General features: G+C 38.8%; 1 long non-coding RNA gene across 1 annotated transcript in view; it reads right to left on the bottom strand.

Annotated features, from left to right (window-relative positions):
* Positions 1-523: 523 nt before the first annotated feature.
* Positions 524-12303, bottom strand: part of LOC144234872 (uncharacterized) — a 79285-nt gene continuing 67505 nt past the window's right edge. The window contains exon 3 of the long non-coding RNA XR_013336104.1: positions 524-967. This is a non-coding gene — a long non-coding RNA (uncharacterized LOC144234872). The remainder of the gene's footprint in view (positions 968-12303) is intronic.

Genomic DNA, 12303 nt, shown 5'->3' with positions numbered 1-12303 from the left:
TTAACTAGATTTGCTTCAGGTTTGAAAGATCCTAGGGTGAAAGGTTAAAGATGTTTTATTCTTTTGTTGCCGCACAATGGATTTTTTTAATTTTATTTTTAAAATTTATATCCAAGTTAGCAGATAGTGCAACAGTGATTTCAGGAGTAGATTCGTTAATGCCCCTTTCCCATTTAGCCCATTCCCCCTCCCACAGCCCTTCCAGTAACCCTCTGTTTGTTCTTCATATTTAAGAGTATCTCATGTTTTTGTCCCTTTCCATGTCTTTATGTTATTTTTGCTTCCTTTCCCTTATGTTCACCTGTTTTGATTCTTAGTCTTCATATGAGTGAAGTCATATGATATTTGTCTTTCTGACTGATTTTGATTAGCATAGTACCTTCTAGTTCCATCCACATAGTTGCAAATGGCAAGATTTCACTCTTTTTGATTGCCAAGTAATACTCCAGTGTGTGTGTGTGTGTGTGTGTGTACACTTATATACATATTTACACGTGGTATACATACCATGTCTTCTTTATCCATTCGTCTGTTGATGGACATTTGGGCTTTCCATACTTTGGCTATTGTTGATAGTGCTGCTATAAATATTGGGGTACATATGTCCCTTTGAAACAGCATACCTGTATCCCTTGGATAAATACCTAGTAGTGCAATTGCTGGGTTGTAGGGTAGTTCTGTTAATTTTTTGAGGAACCTCCATACTGTTTTCTAGAGTGGCTGCATCAGTTTGCATTCCCATTAGCAGTGCAAAAGAGCTCCTCTTTCTCTGCATCCTCGCCAACATCTGTTGTTGCCTGAGTTGTTAATGTTAGCCATTCTGATGGTTGTGAGGGGGTATCTCATTGTGGTTTTGATTTGTATTTCCCTGAAGATGAGTGACGTTGAGCATCGTTTCATGTGTCTCTTGGCCATCTGGATGTCTTCTTTGGAGAAGTGTCTGTTCATACACAATGGATTTCTGAAGCTGAGAGAGGAGAGATGGTTCTGAGTTTTAGGCATTAATAACTATTATGTCAGAAGGATTAGTGCCCAGCATTATGTTTCTTTTATTTTTATGTATTTATTTATTTATTTTAAAAAAAATTTTTAATAGTTTATTTTTGAGACAGAGACAGAACATGAGTGGGGGAAGGGCAGAGAGAGGGAGACACAGAATCCGAAACAGGCTCCAGGCTCTGAGCTGTCAGCACAGAGCCTGATGTGGGGCTCAAACCCATGAACCATGAGATCCGACCTGAGCCTAAGTCAGATGCTTAACTGACTGAGCCACCCAGGCGCCCCTATTTTTACCGTTTTAAAGTTTATTATTTTGAGAGAGAGAGAGAGAGAGCCTAGCGAGTGCACAAGGTGGGGAGAGACAGAGAGCAGGAGAGAGCGAGAATCCCAAGCAGGCTCCACACTGTCTGCACAGTTTGATGGTGGGGCTCGAACTCACAAACCATTAGATCATGATCAGAGCTGAAGTCAAGAGTCAGATAATTCACTGAGTCACCCAGGTGCCCCACCAGAATTGTGTTTCTAATAAAAAGTAATTTAAAAGTCATTTAGAGAATGGTAGGGTTTTCCCCTTCATTTTAAGTGGTCAATTTTAGAGAATTAAGTCAAATTATTTTGTTCTTATGATTTTTTTAATGTACATTTTTTGTGTATAAAAACTATTTTTAATCAGAAAAGTAGGATGGAGGGGAAAAATCAGCCATAATTCCCACACTTAGAGATAATCACTGGGATACAGTAGACTAAAATGTGCTTTTTCATGTATGTATGTATCAAAATAGCTGAGCTCATACTGGGAAATAATTTTACGTTTAAAAAAAATGCTTATTTTTGAGAGAATGTGAGCAAGCGGAGGAGGGGCAGAGAGAGAGGGAGACAAAAGGTCTGAAGTGGGCTCTGCTGAAAGCAGAGAGCCTAACCAACGCAGCGTTTGATCTCCCAAAACATGAGCTCATAACCCAAGCTGAAGTCAGACTTAACTGAGCCACCCAGGCACCCCTATTTTATATATATATTTAAAAAATTGTTAATGTTTATCTCTTTTTGAGGAGGAGCAGAGAGAGAGAGGGAGACACATAATCTCAGAACTCCAGGGTCTGAACTGTCAGCACAGAGCCCTACATAAGCCCCGAACCCACAAACCGTTAGATCACAACCTGAGCTGAAGTTGGAAGCTGAACCAAACCACCCAGGCGCCCCTGTCCTATTTTTATATGGTATTTTCAAGGAGAATAAGGAAAAGGTACATTCTGCTGCTTGTGGGGCATCTCTTGGTTGCATCTGCTTCTCACTAATGGATTTCTCAAACAGAGCTGACTTCTGTTCCATCAAACCATCTGTTGAGGATGGTATGGAGTACTTTCTAAGATGACCTCAAAAGCTTTCTGACCATGTTCAAATTCAACTCCTTGGTCTGTAAGACTTTTTTTCAATTAGTCTTTGAAATGACAGTGAACAAAGAAATCTCTTATCACTCTCCCTACTGATGCTGGGACTAACCAAAAATATTTCAGAAGCATCTAGTTCTTGCATAATTATTTATTCATTAATTTAAAGTTTTATATTTTGGGTTTGACTTGGTTGGTGAAGTTACTCTAGCTACTTCTGACATAGACATCTTGAATTATTCAAGAGGAGCTTTCTAAGTGGACCCATCTAAGATGTGGATTTCTTGGGGCGCCTGGATGGCTCAGTTGGTTAAGTGTCCAACTTCGGTTCAGGTCATGATCTCATGGTTTGTGGGTTTGAGCCCCGTGTCGGGCTCTGTGCTGACAGCTAGCTCAGAGCCTGGAGCCTGTTTCAGATTCTGTGTCTCCCTCTCTCCCTGACCCTCCCCTGCTTTCTCTCTCTCTCTCCCTCTCCCCCCCGCCCCCCCCAAATAAATAAAACATTAAACAAAACTAAAAAAAAGATGTGGATTTCTTCTTGGACTCTGAGACCCTGCTGTTGTGGGAATGTCAGGATTTATTCTTTGAAATAATGTCTAATTCCCATCTATCTGGCTGTTGCAAAGCACATACTGTGCAAAGGTAGGAATTTATTAGCCAGACTGTTCTGAATAGAAGTTTTTTTGCTTGACTTTTGTCCCTCCTTCCATAAAAAGTAACAGAGTTCCATAATCTCTTTAAGTCTATAGGATAGAGATAATGGGCGCTTGGGTGGATCAGTTGATTAAGCATCCGACTGTGACTCAGATTATGATCTCATGGTTCGTGGGTTTGAGCCCTTCATCAGGCTCTGTGCTGACAGCTTAGAGTCTGGAGCCTGCTTCGGATTCTATGTCTCCCTCTCTCTCTGCCCCTCTCCTGCATGCACTCTCTTTCTTTCTCAAAATAAAGTAAACATTGAGGGGAAAAAAGACGGAGATAAAATAGTTGCTACTTTCAGTACGAATTCATGCAAAGCACCAAGCCATTGCCTGGCATATAGTATAGATTCAGTAAATGGCAACTTACAGGTTATTTTTCATATTTTCTTATATGTATGCATTTGAAAATTCTTTAGGCTGAATGAACAATTGTCAGTAATCCCTTTTGTTACTTTAGAGAACCAGAAATTACAAATGAAAAATGTCAGAGGTTCATCAGTATGTGTGATTTTTGAGAAATGCCTGTACTGTATTTCCATAGAAACACTAGTGACCTCTAACTCCTCAGGCCGAATGGCCTTTCTAAACTGTTTTCACCTTCTCATCCTGTAGCCACAACCTTGAAGCTGTGTGTACTGTTGTTATTTTTTTTAAATGTCATCATATTGGGCTAGCTTTTCTGCCTTCAGCCTGGTTTCAAGGCTGTAATTAGAAAGCTAGAAGCCTGATGAAAGGTGATGCAGGTTGATTAGATGGAAGTTATTAATGTTTCCATAGAAATGTAGACACTTCTTGGAAGCAACTATTTAAGCTGAGCAAATATGTAGGTACAATAGGTTATATAATTGAGAATCTTTGGCTTCTCTTCCCCCCACTATTTTTTTGCCCTTAAGATTTCGCATTAAAATTACATTAGGAAAAGGGCATTGTTTTTGTTACAGTTTTAAAAATGTAACCTTGACATTTGTAGGTGGAGAAAGGGAAATAAGACTTGAAGCTCTGCCAGCCAGCTTTTGCTGTGTGGACCTGGGGTGCTCTGTCCCTGCATGCAAAAGCGTTTTCTATTATTTCTGAAGTATGGTTTGTCAGGTTGCCTATGAGAATCAAAAGCTAATGGCCCAAGTGGCACTCTACTCACTGGATAGAAAGCAATGAGGCAGATGTGAATTTAGTGCTCAGCCAATCCAAAGAAAAGTGTTTCAGTATCTATCTGTGTAGGTCTGGGATTAGCTTACAGGTTGCAAACCTGGTTGTAGGGCAGGCCATGGTCTGACCAGCTAATGTTTGTTTACCTCTCACCCCCCCCCCCACCAAAAAAAAAACCCCACACTTCTTCTCAACCTCTATCCAATCTATTCATTGTACCAAAAGGAGCCTAGAAGATGGAGTTGGGCAAGAACCCTGTAAAAATGGGAAGAGTTCCTGGAATTTAAGAGGCTGTGGATGATTTGCCATGTTTATGTTGGCTACTCCCACAAAGCTCTCTCTTTACGTTTTTAAATTTTTAAAAAATTTCTTGTACTTTTACTTACCTGGTTGAAATTTTAGAGCCACTGATTGAAATAATCAGAGTTGGGCTGGCATTGACAGATTTCCTAGGTATACACAGGTTTCCTTTCTCAGTGACTCTGTTGCCTATAGAATAAAAGTCCCCAAGTCCCCTTGTATGGCAGTTAAAATTCTTTATGATATGGTCCTGGCTGAAGCTTCAGTCAAATCAAATTATGAGGTAACATTCTGTTTCTGCTCTCTGCTCATGCCTTTCACATCCAGCTTCCTCTGCATATGTTTCTCAGATACATATTCCTACCACATGTCTCTAGCCCCATGGTTGCTGTTCAGCTCTGTCAATAATACTGATCACAGCTACCAGGCACTTTCCACTGACCTAAGTGTGTCATCTCATTGAATCCTCATAACAATCTGTAGATGAGGAAATTGACTCAGAGAGGTAAGGTCACTTACTGAGCTAACAGAATTAGGAAGTTACGGTGTCAGAACTCAAATCTATTCTGATATCAAAATTTATGCTCTGACTACTCTGCATTAACTCCCAGTTGCATCTTGTTCATCTCTCCCCATCTATCTGCTACAGTGTGGGTATGTACTTAATAACATTTGAAGGAATAAGTGTATTTGTAGGCTGATGGAATTATTTTTCTGATAACGTAGATACTTGTAAATTGGATGGTAAATAACACTAGCCTAAGCCTTTCTGTACTTCAGTTTCTTTAAAGGTGTAACAGAGTCTGAAAGGTGGCATAATAAGTTTAAAAGGAAGGGTGACCTTTTTCTAGTCTTAAATTGTCCATCATAAGAGGCACTAGCCTTATGTGACTACTTTAATTAAAGTTTAAAATTCAGTTCCTTAGTCACACTAGTCACATTCCAAGTGCTTCCAAGTAGTGGTTACTGTATTGGACAATGGAAATAGAGAACATTTTCATTACTGTATCAATTGCTATTGGGCATTGCTGTTGCAGACATCTTTAGCAGAGAGTAGTTCTCTCAGAATTTGATATTATGGTAAGAAATTCATTGTGGTGGCATTGCCATTTAGTATTCTTGCTTTTTGGAGAAAGAAGCAGTTCCTCGACATTTACTAAGCCGTGTTTTCTGGATCCAGGGACATGTCTCAGCTTTGGGGCTGGGTATAAATGGGTCTGAGACCAGATCTGACTGAAAGAGGGACAGAAGTTTCATTGGGGACCTAATCATGATCAGAGGAGGCAACGCAGATGGGAAACTGATACAAATGACCAGAGAGGATCAGCGAATGACTTCTATATTGTACAAATCCTGGGCAAAAATTTTTAGCTTTTTGTTGGGGAATGTGGAGAACTTTTTCTCTAGAACCTGAATTCACAGTCAGTGGCCCTTTCATGATGTGGCAGGGAAGCACAGGAATTTGTGGAAGCACAAAGTAGGAACACCTAACTAACCAGAACAATTTCAAAGCCCATTTAGACGCCTGACTTCCTTCTGGGAGCTACATTTCATTTCATATCTGACACTAAAACAATGTATAGAACTCGGATTGCAGTGACTGGGTGAAAAGTATATCAGATATCTTATTTAATATTTAATTCAATATTTTCAGATTTGGTTTGTTTGTTTCTTGAATTTTGAAGCCAGTTTTCCACCTCCTGTTCTTCAAAGGTTCCTGGAAAGCTCATAGGTTCAGTCATTGTGTCTGTGTTACCTAACTTGGACTTGAGTGTGTCTGAGAGAAGGAAGGGAAAGGATTAGACACCTGACCTGAGCCTTGATATCAAAATAGTAAGAGAGGGCTCAGGTGGAGAAAATGGTGTGTGCAAAGGAATGGGAGCTAAAGAGCATGTTGAATTTAGGGAGCTACGATGTAGTAATGTATGGATGGAGTGTATACTGTTGAGTGGGATGGAATAAGAAACGAGATAAAGTTGAAGTGGTAGGCACATCATGAAGGATCTACTTTTTTTTCCGTTTTGGGGATAGATACCGTGTTTGATTAGAGTTGTAGAATCAACATTATACCTGTTAAGAGCCTTACCTTAATTTTGCCTGTGCACTGCTGAGGCTTCAAAATAGACTGGGTGAATGGTCCTGACTAGTGTCCGAGTCTCCTGTACCATGCTGCCTTCATAAGTTAAATTAAATAAAAACATTTGTATAGTAATATTTAACTTGATTTTGTAAATGCCACATAATTACAATTAATTACTGTTTTCAGGATTGGATTAATTACCGATAGCTTTTGTTTGTTTACATTTGGATACAAAGGAATACTTGTAGTTTATTTAAAAGGATCCTGTTATGGTAAATACATGATTTTATAGTCAAAATGGTAACTAGGAAAAAATATCAGTGACTTTTTGTCTCTGTAGCCAGTCACAGATTGAGGAGTCACTGATCTTTTTCTTTCCCCAAATGCCTGTTGGAGAAAAGCTTGTCAACTGGATCTTCTTTTTGTATTAAAAGAAAATTACCAAGAGCCATTTATTGATGATCAGTTGCCACAAAGTAGGGAATTTATGTATATTCACCAAATCTAACAACATTTGAACAAGATGATTATTTTTATCCCGAGGTCTAGGGTAATTCATTAAACAAAAATAGCAAATTTGGGATTTGAATCCAGCTCTCAGACCCATGCCTGTTTCACTATGCATCTGTTTTCTAAATTAAACGATGGTAAGTCAATATAAGCTTTGCACTAAATTTCACATTGCTTATGAGAACACTGACTTAGTGATATATATTCTCTTAGGAACTAATATGTGTTTTTTGTCTGTCCGTTTTTATTTATTTATTTAAATTATTTTTTTAGGATCCCTCCAGTGACCTTGAATTGTTCCTTTTTAAAACAATTCAAGTCAGTAACCAAAGACCTTGGATTTCTCAGAACATTTCCGTATTTGTTTAATGTGTTCTATTTTGCGAGGCAGATGGTTTTGGGGTTGTATGTTGGTGTGTTTATGTGACTTAGTCTGTTTTTTACTGAAAATCTTGTATCATTTGCTGTTGTGTTGAATGAATTGAACACACATTCGGGTTACTTCTAGCAGTGATTTGAATTATAACTAAGACTCATTTTGCTAGCTAGATCTGGTTGCTCAGAATCTGGGCAAGACTCTGAGAATGGTAGCCAGATCTGGCCATTCCATTGACTTGTCCTCAGGAGTTAGGGTTAACATTGTTTTACCTATCTCCTAAGGCTTTCTGCACTAGTGATGATCTTTAAAACCAAAGACAGCATTATTGACCAATGGTCTCAGGGCTGGATGGAAGGAATGTAGATATAGTTACTGAAATCCATAATCCTTGTGACCATTAGAGGAATTTGTTTTAGGACAAATATAAGGAGTCCTTTCCTCGGGAGGTAGATGTATCTGGAATCACTGCATCAGGCACTTTACAGGCTCAAAATATTAAGTTTCAAGAATCACAGCAAGTAACTGAAGTGACATTAGGGTTCCATCCCAGGTCTTTGAGGATGAAGTCATGAATCAGTCAATAATTCTGCTATAAACTACTTTTTGCTACCACTGACAGCACTGAATTGGATGGACCCTAGGAATTATTTAGTAGTAGCTCACATATATTGAGCTCTGACTTTGTCAAGTACTATGTAAAGCCTTTACAAGAACTACCTCATTTATTCCTTTTAACAGATTAATAAGGTAGGTGCTGTTGTAATTCCAATTTATAGCAGGTTAGGGTTAATCCTACTGGGATTATATAGACTGAGAGTGTCAAAGGGTAAGTCTAAAAGAAAAATCAGGATGCCATTAACAGAAGAAGAGGAGAGTGGTTGCTAGGCAGATAAAAGCAATAATAGATGTCTGCTTTAATTATTTTGTTTTTAATGTTTATTTTTGAGAGAGAGAGAGAGGGAGACACAGAATCTGAAGCAGGCTCCAGGCTCTGAGGTGTCAGCAGAGAGCCCCACGAAGGGCTTGAATCCACAAACTGCAAGATCATGACTGGAGCGAAGTGCTATGCTTATTAACTGACAGAGCCATCCAGTCACCCCGTATGATTTTTCTTAGTATTTTCTTTGTTGTTGTTTTTTTAAGTCATCCCCTCTTTGTGTTTGATGTAGTTACTTTGAGTACAGAATATTGTTTGCTTTCAGAAAATACATGAAGTTTTGTCTTTTCTTGAGACTGTTAATATAGTTCTTTCATTTAAGGTTCAGAATCTGAGGTCCAGAATAAGGAGTGTCTTGCCTAAAGTCATTATCACTAAACCAAAAGAATTGAGGAGAGATCTTCTAACTCTGCCTTCCCATGCTTTTGTCCTGTTTTCTAGTCAGCTTACATTAAGTGAATGCTTATTCTCAGTTTCACTTCTGGTAGGATGTTGTATATTTAACTCATGTGTAAAGATGAGTTATTTCCTTATTGTCTTGCATCTCTCTACAACTTTTCTGATTCCCATCGCCTTTATGTGTATAGAAAGGCTTTGAAGTTGCTTTGAGGTTAGCCTTCTCAGCCATCTTAGCCATTTTTAGGAACTTCCAAACTCTACTGTTCCAGGTCAGATTTCCTCATTCAGACCTTCCATACTTCATTCTAGACTTAGATTTTCTAATTCTGTGACTGTGATCTAGAGGTAAGGTTGTGTTTTCTGTTCAGTTCATCCTACATTTGAGCACCTTCCATAATGTATTGGCAACTGTTCTGGGCATAGAAGCAGCTCTACCGATGGTTATAACATGGTTCCTAACCTTGAAGAGCTCACACTATGTCATGGAGGAGGCAGGTATTTATTTAATTATTACTTTTTAAATGTTATGTTTGTTTTTTGAGAGAGAGTATGCGTGCGTGCACAAGTAGGGGAAAGGGCAGAGAGAAAGGGAGGGAGAATCCCAAGCCGACTTTGAACTGTGAGCACAAGCCCAATGTTGTAGGGCTTGATCTCATGAATCATGATACCATGACCTGAGCTGAAATCAAGAGTCGAATGCTTAACCTGCTGAGCCACCCAAGTGCCCCATTGCTCCATTATTTAAAAAATTTATTTTTAAAAATGTTTATTTTATTTTTAAAAAAATTTTTTAATGTTTTATTTATTTTTGAGAGACAGCATGAACAGGGGAGGGTCACAGAGAGAGGGAGACACAGAATCTGAAGACAGGCTCCAGGCTCTGAGCTGGCTGTCAGCACAAGATGCGGGGCTTGAACCCACAAACCATGAGATGATGACCTGAGCCGAAGTTAGACGCCCAACTGACTGAGCCACCCAGGCCGCCCCTGTTTGTGTGTGTGTGTGTGTGTGTGTGTGTGTGTGTGTGTGTGTGCGAGAGAGANGAGAGAGAGAGAGAGAGAGAGAGAGAGAGAGAGAGAGAGAGAAACATGAACCCAAAGCAGGCTCCAGGCTCTGAGCTGTTAGCACAGGCTTGAACCCATGAACTGTGAGATCATGACCTGAGCCGAAGTCAGATGCTCAACCAATGGAGCCACCCAGGGACCCCCTTTTTAAATTTTTTTTTTTTTTGCTCCATTATTTATTAAACAAAAAAAATTTTTTTTTTAAATTTCTAGGAGAGAGAGAGAGACAGCGTGAGCAGGGGAGGGTCAGAGAGAGAGGGAGACACAGACTGAAAAAGGCTAAACAATTTTTTTAAATGTTTGTTTATTTTTGAGAGAAAGAAACAGAGGCAGAGAGAGACAGAGTGTGAGGCAGAGTGAGAGGGAAACACAGAATCAGAAGTAGGCTCCAGGCTCTGAGCTGTCAGCACAGAGCCTGACGTGGGGCTCAAACTTACAAACTATGAGATCATGACCTGAGCCGAAGTCAGAAGCTTAACCAACTGAGTCACCCCGGTGTCCCTTTGCTCCATTATTTTTAAATTGACCATCAAGATATTATAGTTGGTACTTATTTAACAGCTTTGTGCTAGGCTTGTGAAGTAATTCAGATACAGTTGTGAACAAGACAGGCCAGGTCCCTTCTCCTGTAGTACAGTCTCATGGTGGAGTCAAACATTGAACAAGTAATTTCTTGATACAAGTAATGTCTTGTTGATGAGTGCACAAAGTGTTATAATTATAATAGGGTTCTTTGACCTTGTGTGTGAGACAAGGGTACAAGAGGTAAGAGAAGCTTTTCTGAGGAGATCATCTTCTGTTCTGTTATTTATTTAGAGTACACACGCACAAGTTGGGAAGAAGCAGAGAGAGAGGGAGAGAGAGAATCCTGGGCAGGCTCCTCACCATCAGCACAGAGCCTGATGCAGGCAGGCCTCGAACTCATGAACTATGAGATCATGACCTGAACTGAAGTCAGATGTTTAACTGACAGAGCCACCCAGGTGCCCCTTTTCTGAGGTGATATTTAAACTAAGCATGAGTCGAAATCAGACTGGAGAAAGTAAGCTGGTTGTTCTGGGAAAAAGAACTTTCATCAGCTATGTATAGAACACATACAGTGTGTTTGCCATTCACTATGCCTGATTTCTCTCTTCAGTATGTTAAGCTACACACACAGACAAATGTAGCTCAGACTTTTTGGGCCTGAAATGTGCTTTTAGAGTTATTTATTCCGACCTGAACTGCATACTTATTAATAGAAAATTGCTTCTATTTGTGTATGTAGGTAAAATTTTCAGCATTTGTAAAATTTTAAGTAAAATTATTGTTTGATATTTGTCATAAGTTCATATTTTGTATATTTTGCTTTCTTTTGGAAAATAATTGATAATATTAAGTAGAGCATGACAGATATTTGAATTGTAATCTATGAATTTTTATTCCAACTAATGTTGGCATGCTTATTCATTCCTTGTCAGTACTTTGTGGTAAGTGCTGTTATTCTCTCTGTTTTTAAAAATATAATGATGATGAAATGGAGGCTCAGGGAAGGATGGATATACAGTAGCTAAATGTAATAGAGGTAGGATTCAAAGCCAAATTTGACCTCTGAGTCTGAATTTTTGAGTCACTTTAGAGTAATTCATGAATCATAATCTTTTTTTCCTGTTGTTCTCTCTTTAGGTTTTTGTCAGGATGAATTGCCAGAGCTCGACCCAGGCACTAGTAAGTTCTGAATGTTCCCCAGTGTTTATGGGTAAGAAAAGAGTGTGTGTGTTTCGTGTGTGTGTGTGTGTGTGTGTGTGTGTGTGTACTTTTAAATACAAAACTTAAGGGTGTCATTGGTGGCCTTATTGATTCAGATTTTATTTCACTTTATAATTATGAGGAGGGCATTTTATCTTTTCTAGTTATGCTTTTATTTTCTTCTCGTGTTATTCACTGACCAGAAATGTAATCATTTACTAGGAAGTTGGTTTGCTAAAAGTTTCTATTTAATATTTATCTCCTTTCCGTGTTCTTCACCCTCCCATGAAACCAGCAACAAAAATTATGCTTTCATTTATGCCACATAGAACCAACCATATTATCTATAACCACTTTTCTAAAGTATTCACTAGCTTTAACATAATTCCTTTTTTTCTGAAATGACACAGGTGGGAGGAGGTTTAAAAGAGGGATTATTCTTGGTTTAGGTATTTCTAATTAATAACCTTTGTACCACAATTTAATTTCTAAAGCACCTTTATCTACATTAAGGTTAAGGTTATAAGGGTGACCATTTCAAGGTAAATTAAATGATGTTTTTCAGGACTCTGTCTTGATTATAGATAACCATCTGTGTTTCCAGTGCTTTCAAAATGTGGCATACACCACTCTGGGATATGGTTCTAGCTATTAGAAATAAGACATGGGAAT

This window comes from Crocuta crocuta, unplaced genomic scaffold (assembly GCF_008692635.1).
Source record: "Crocuta crocuta isolate KB4526 unplaced genomic scaffold, BGI_CrCroc_1.0 scaffold35, whole genome shotgun sequence".
Lineage (NCBI taxonomy): Eukaryota > Metazoa > Chordata > Mammalia > Carnivora > Hyaenidae > Crocuta > Crocuta crocuta.
The sequence above is the reverse complement of the archived record's forward strand: the minus strand, read 5'-3'. Positions and strand labels throughout refer to the sequence as shown.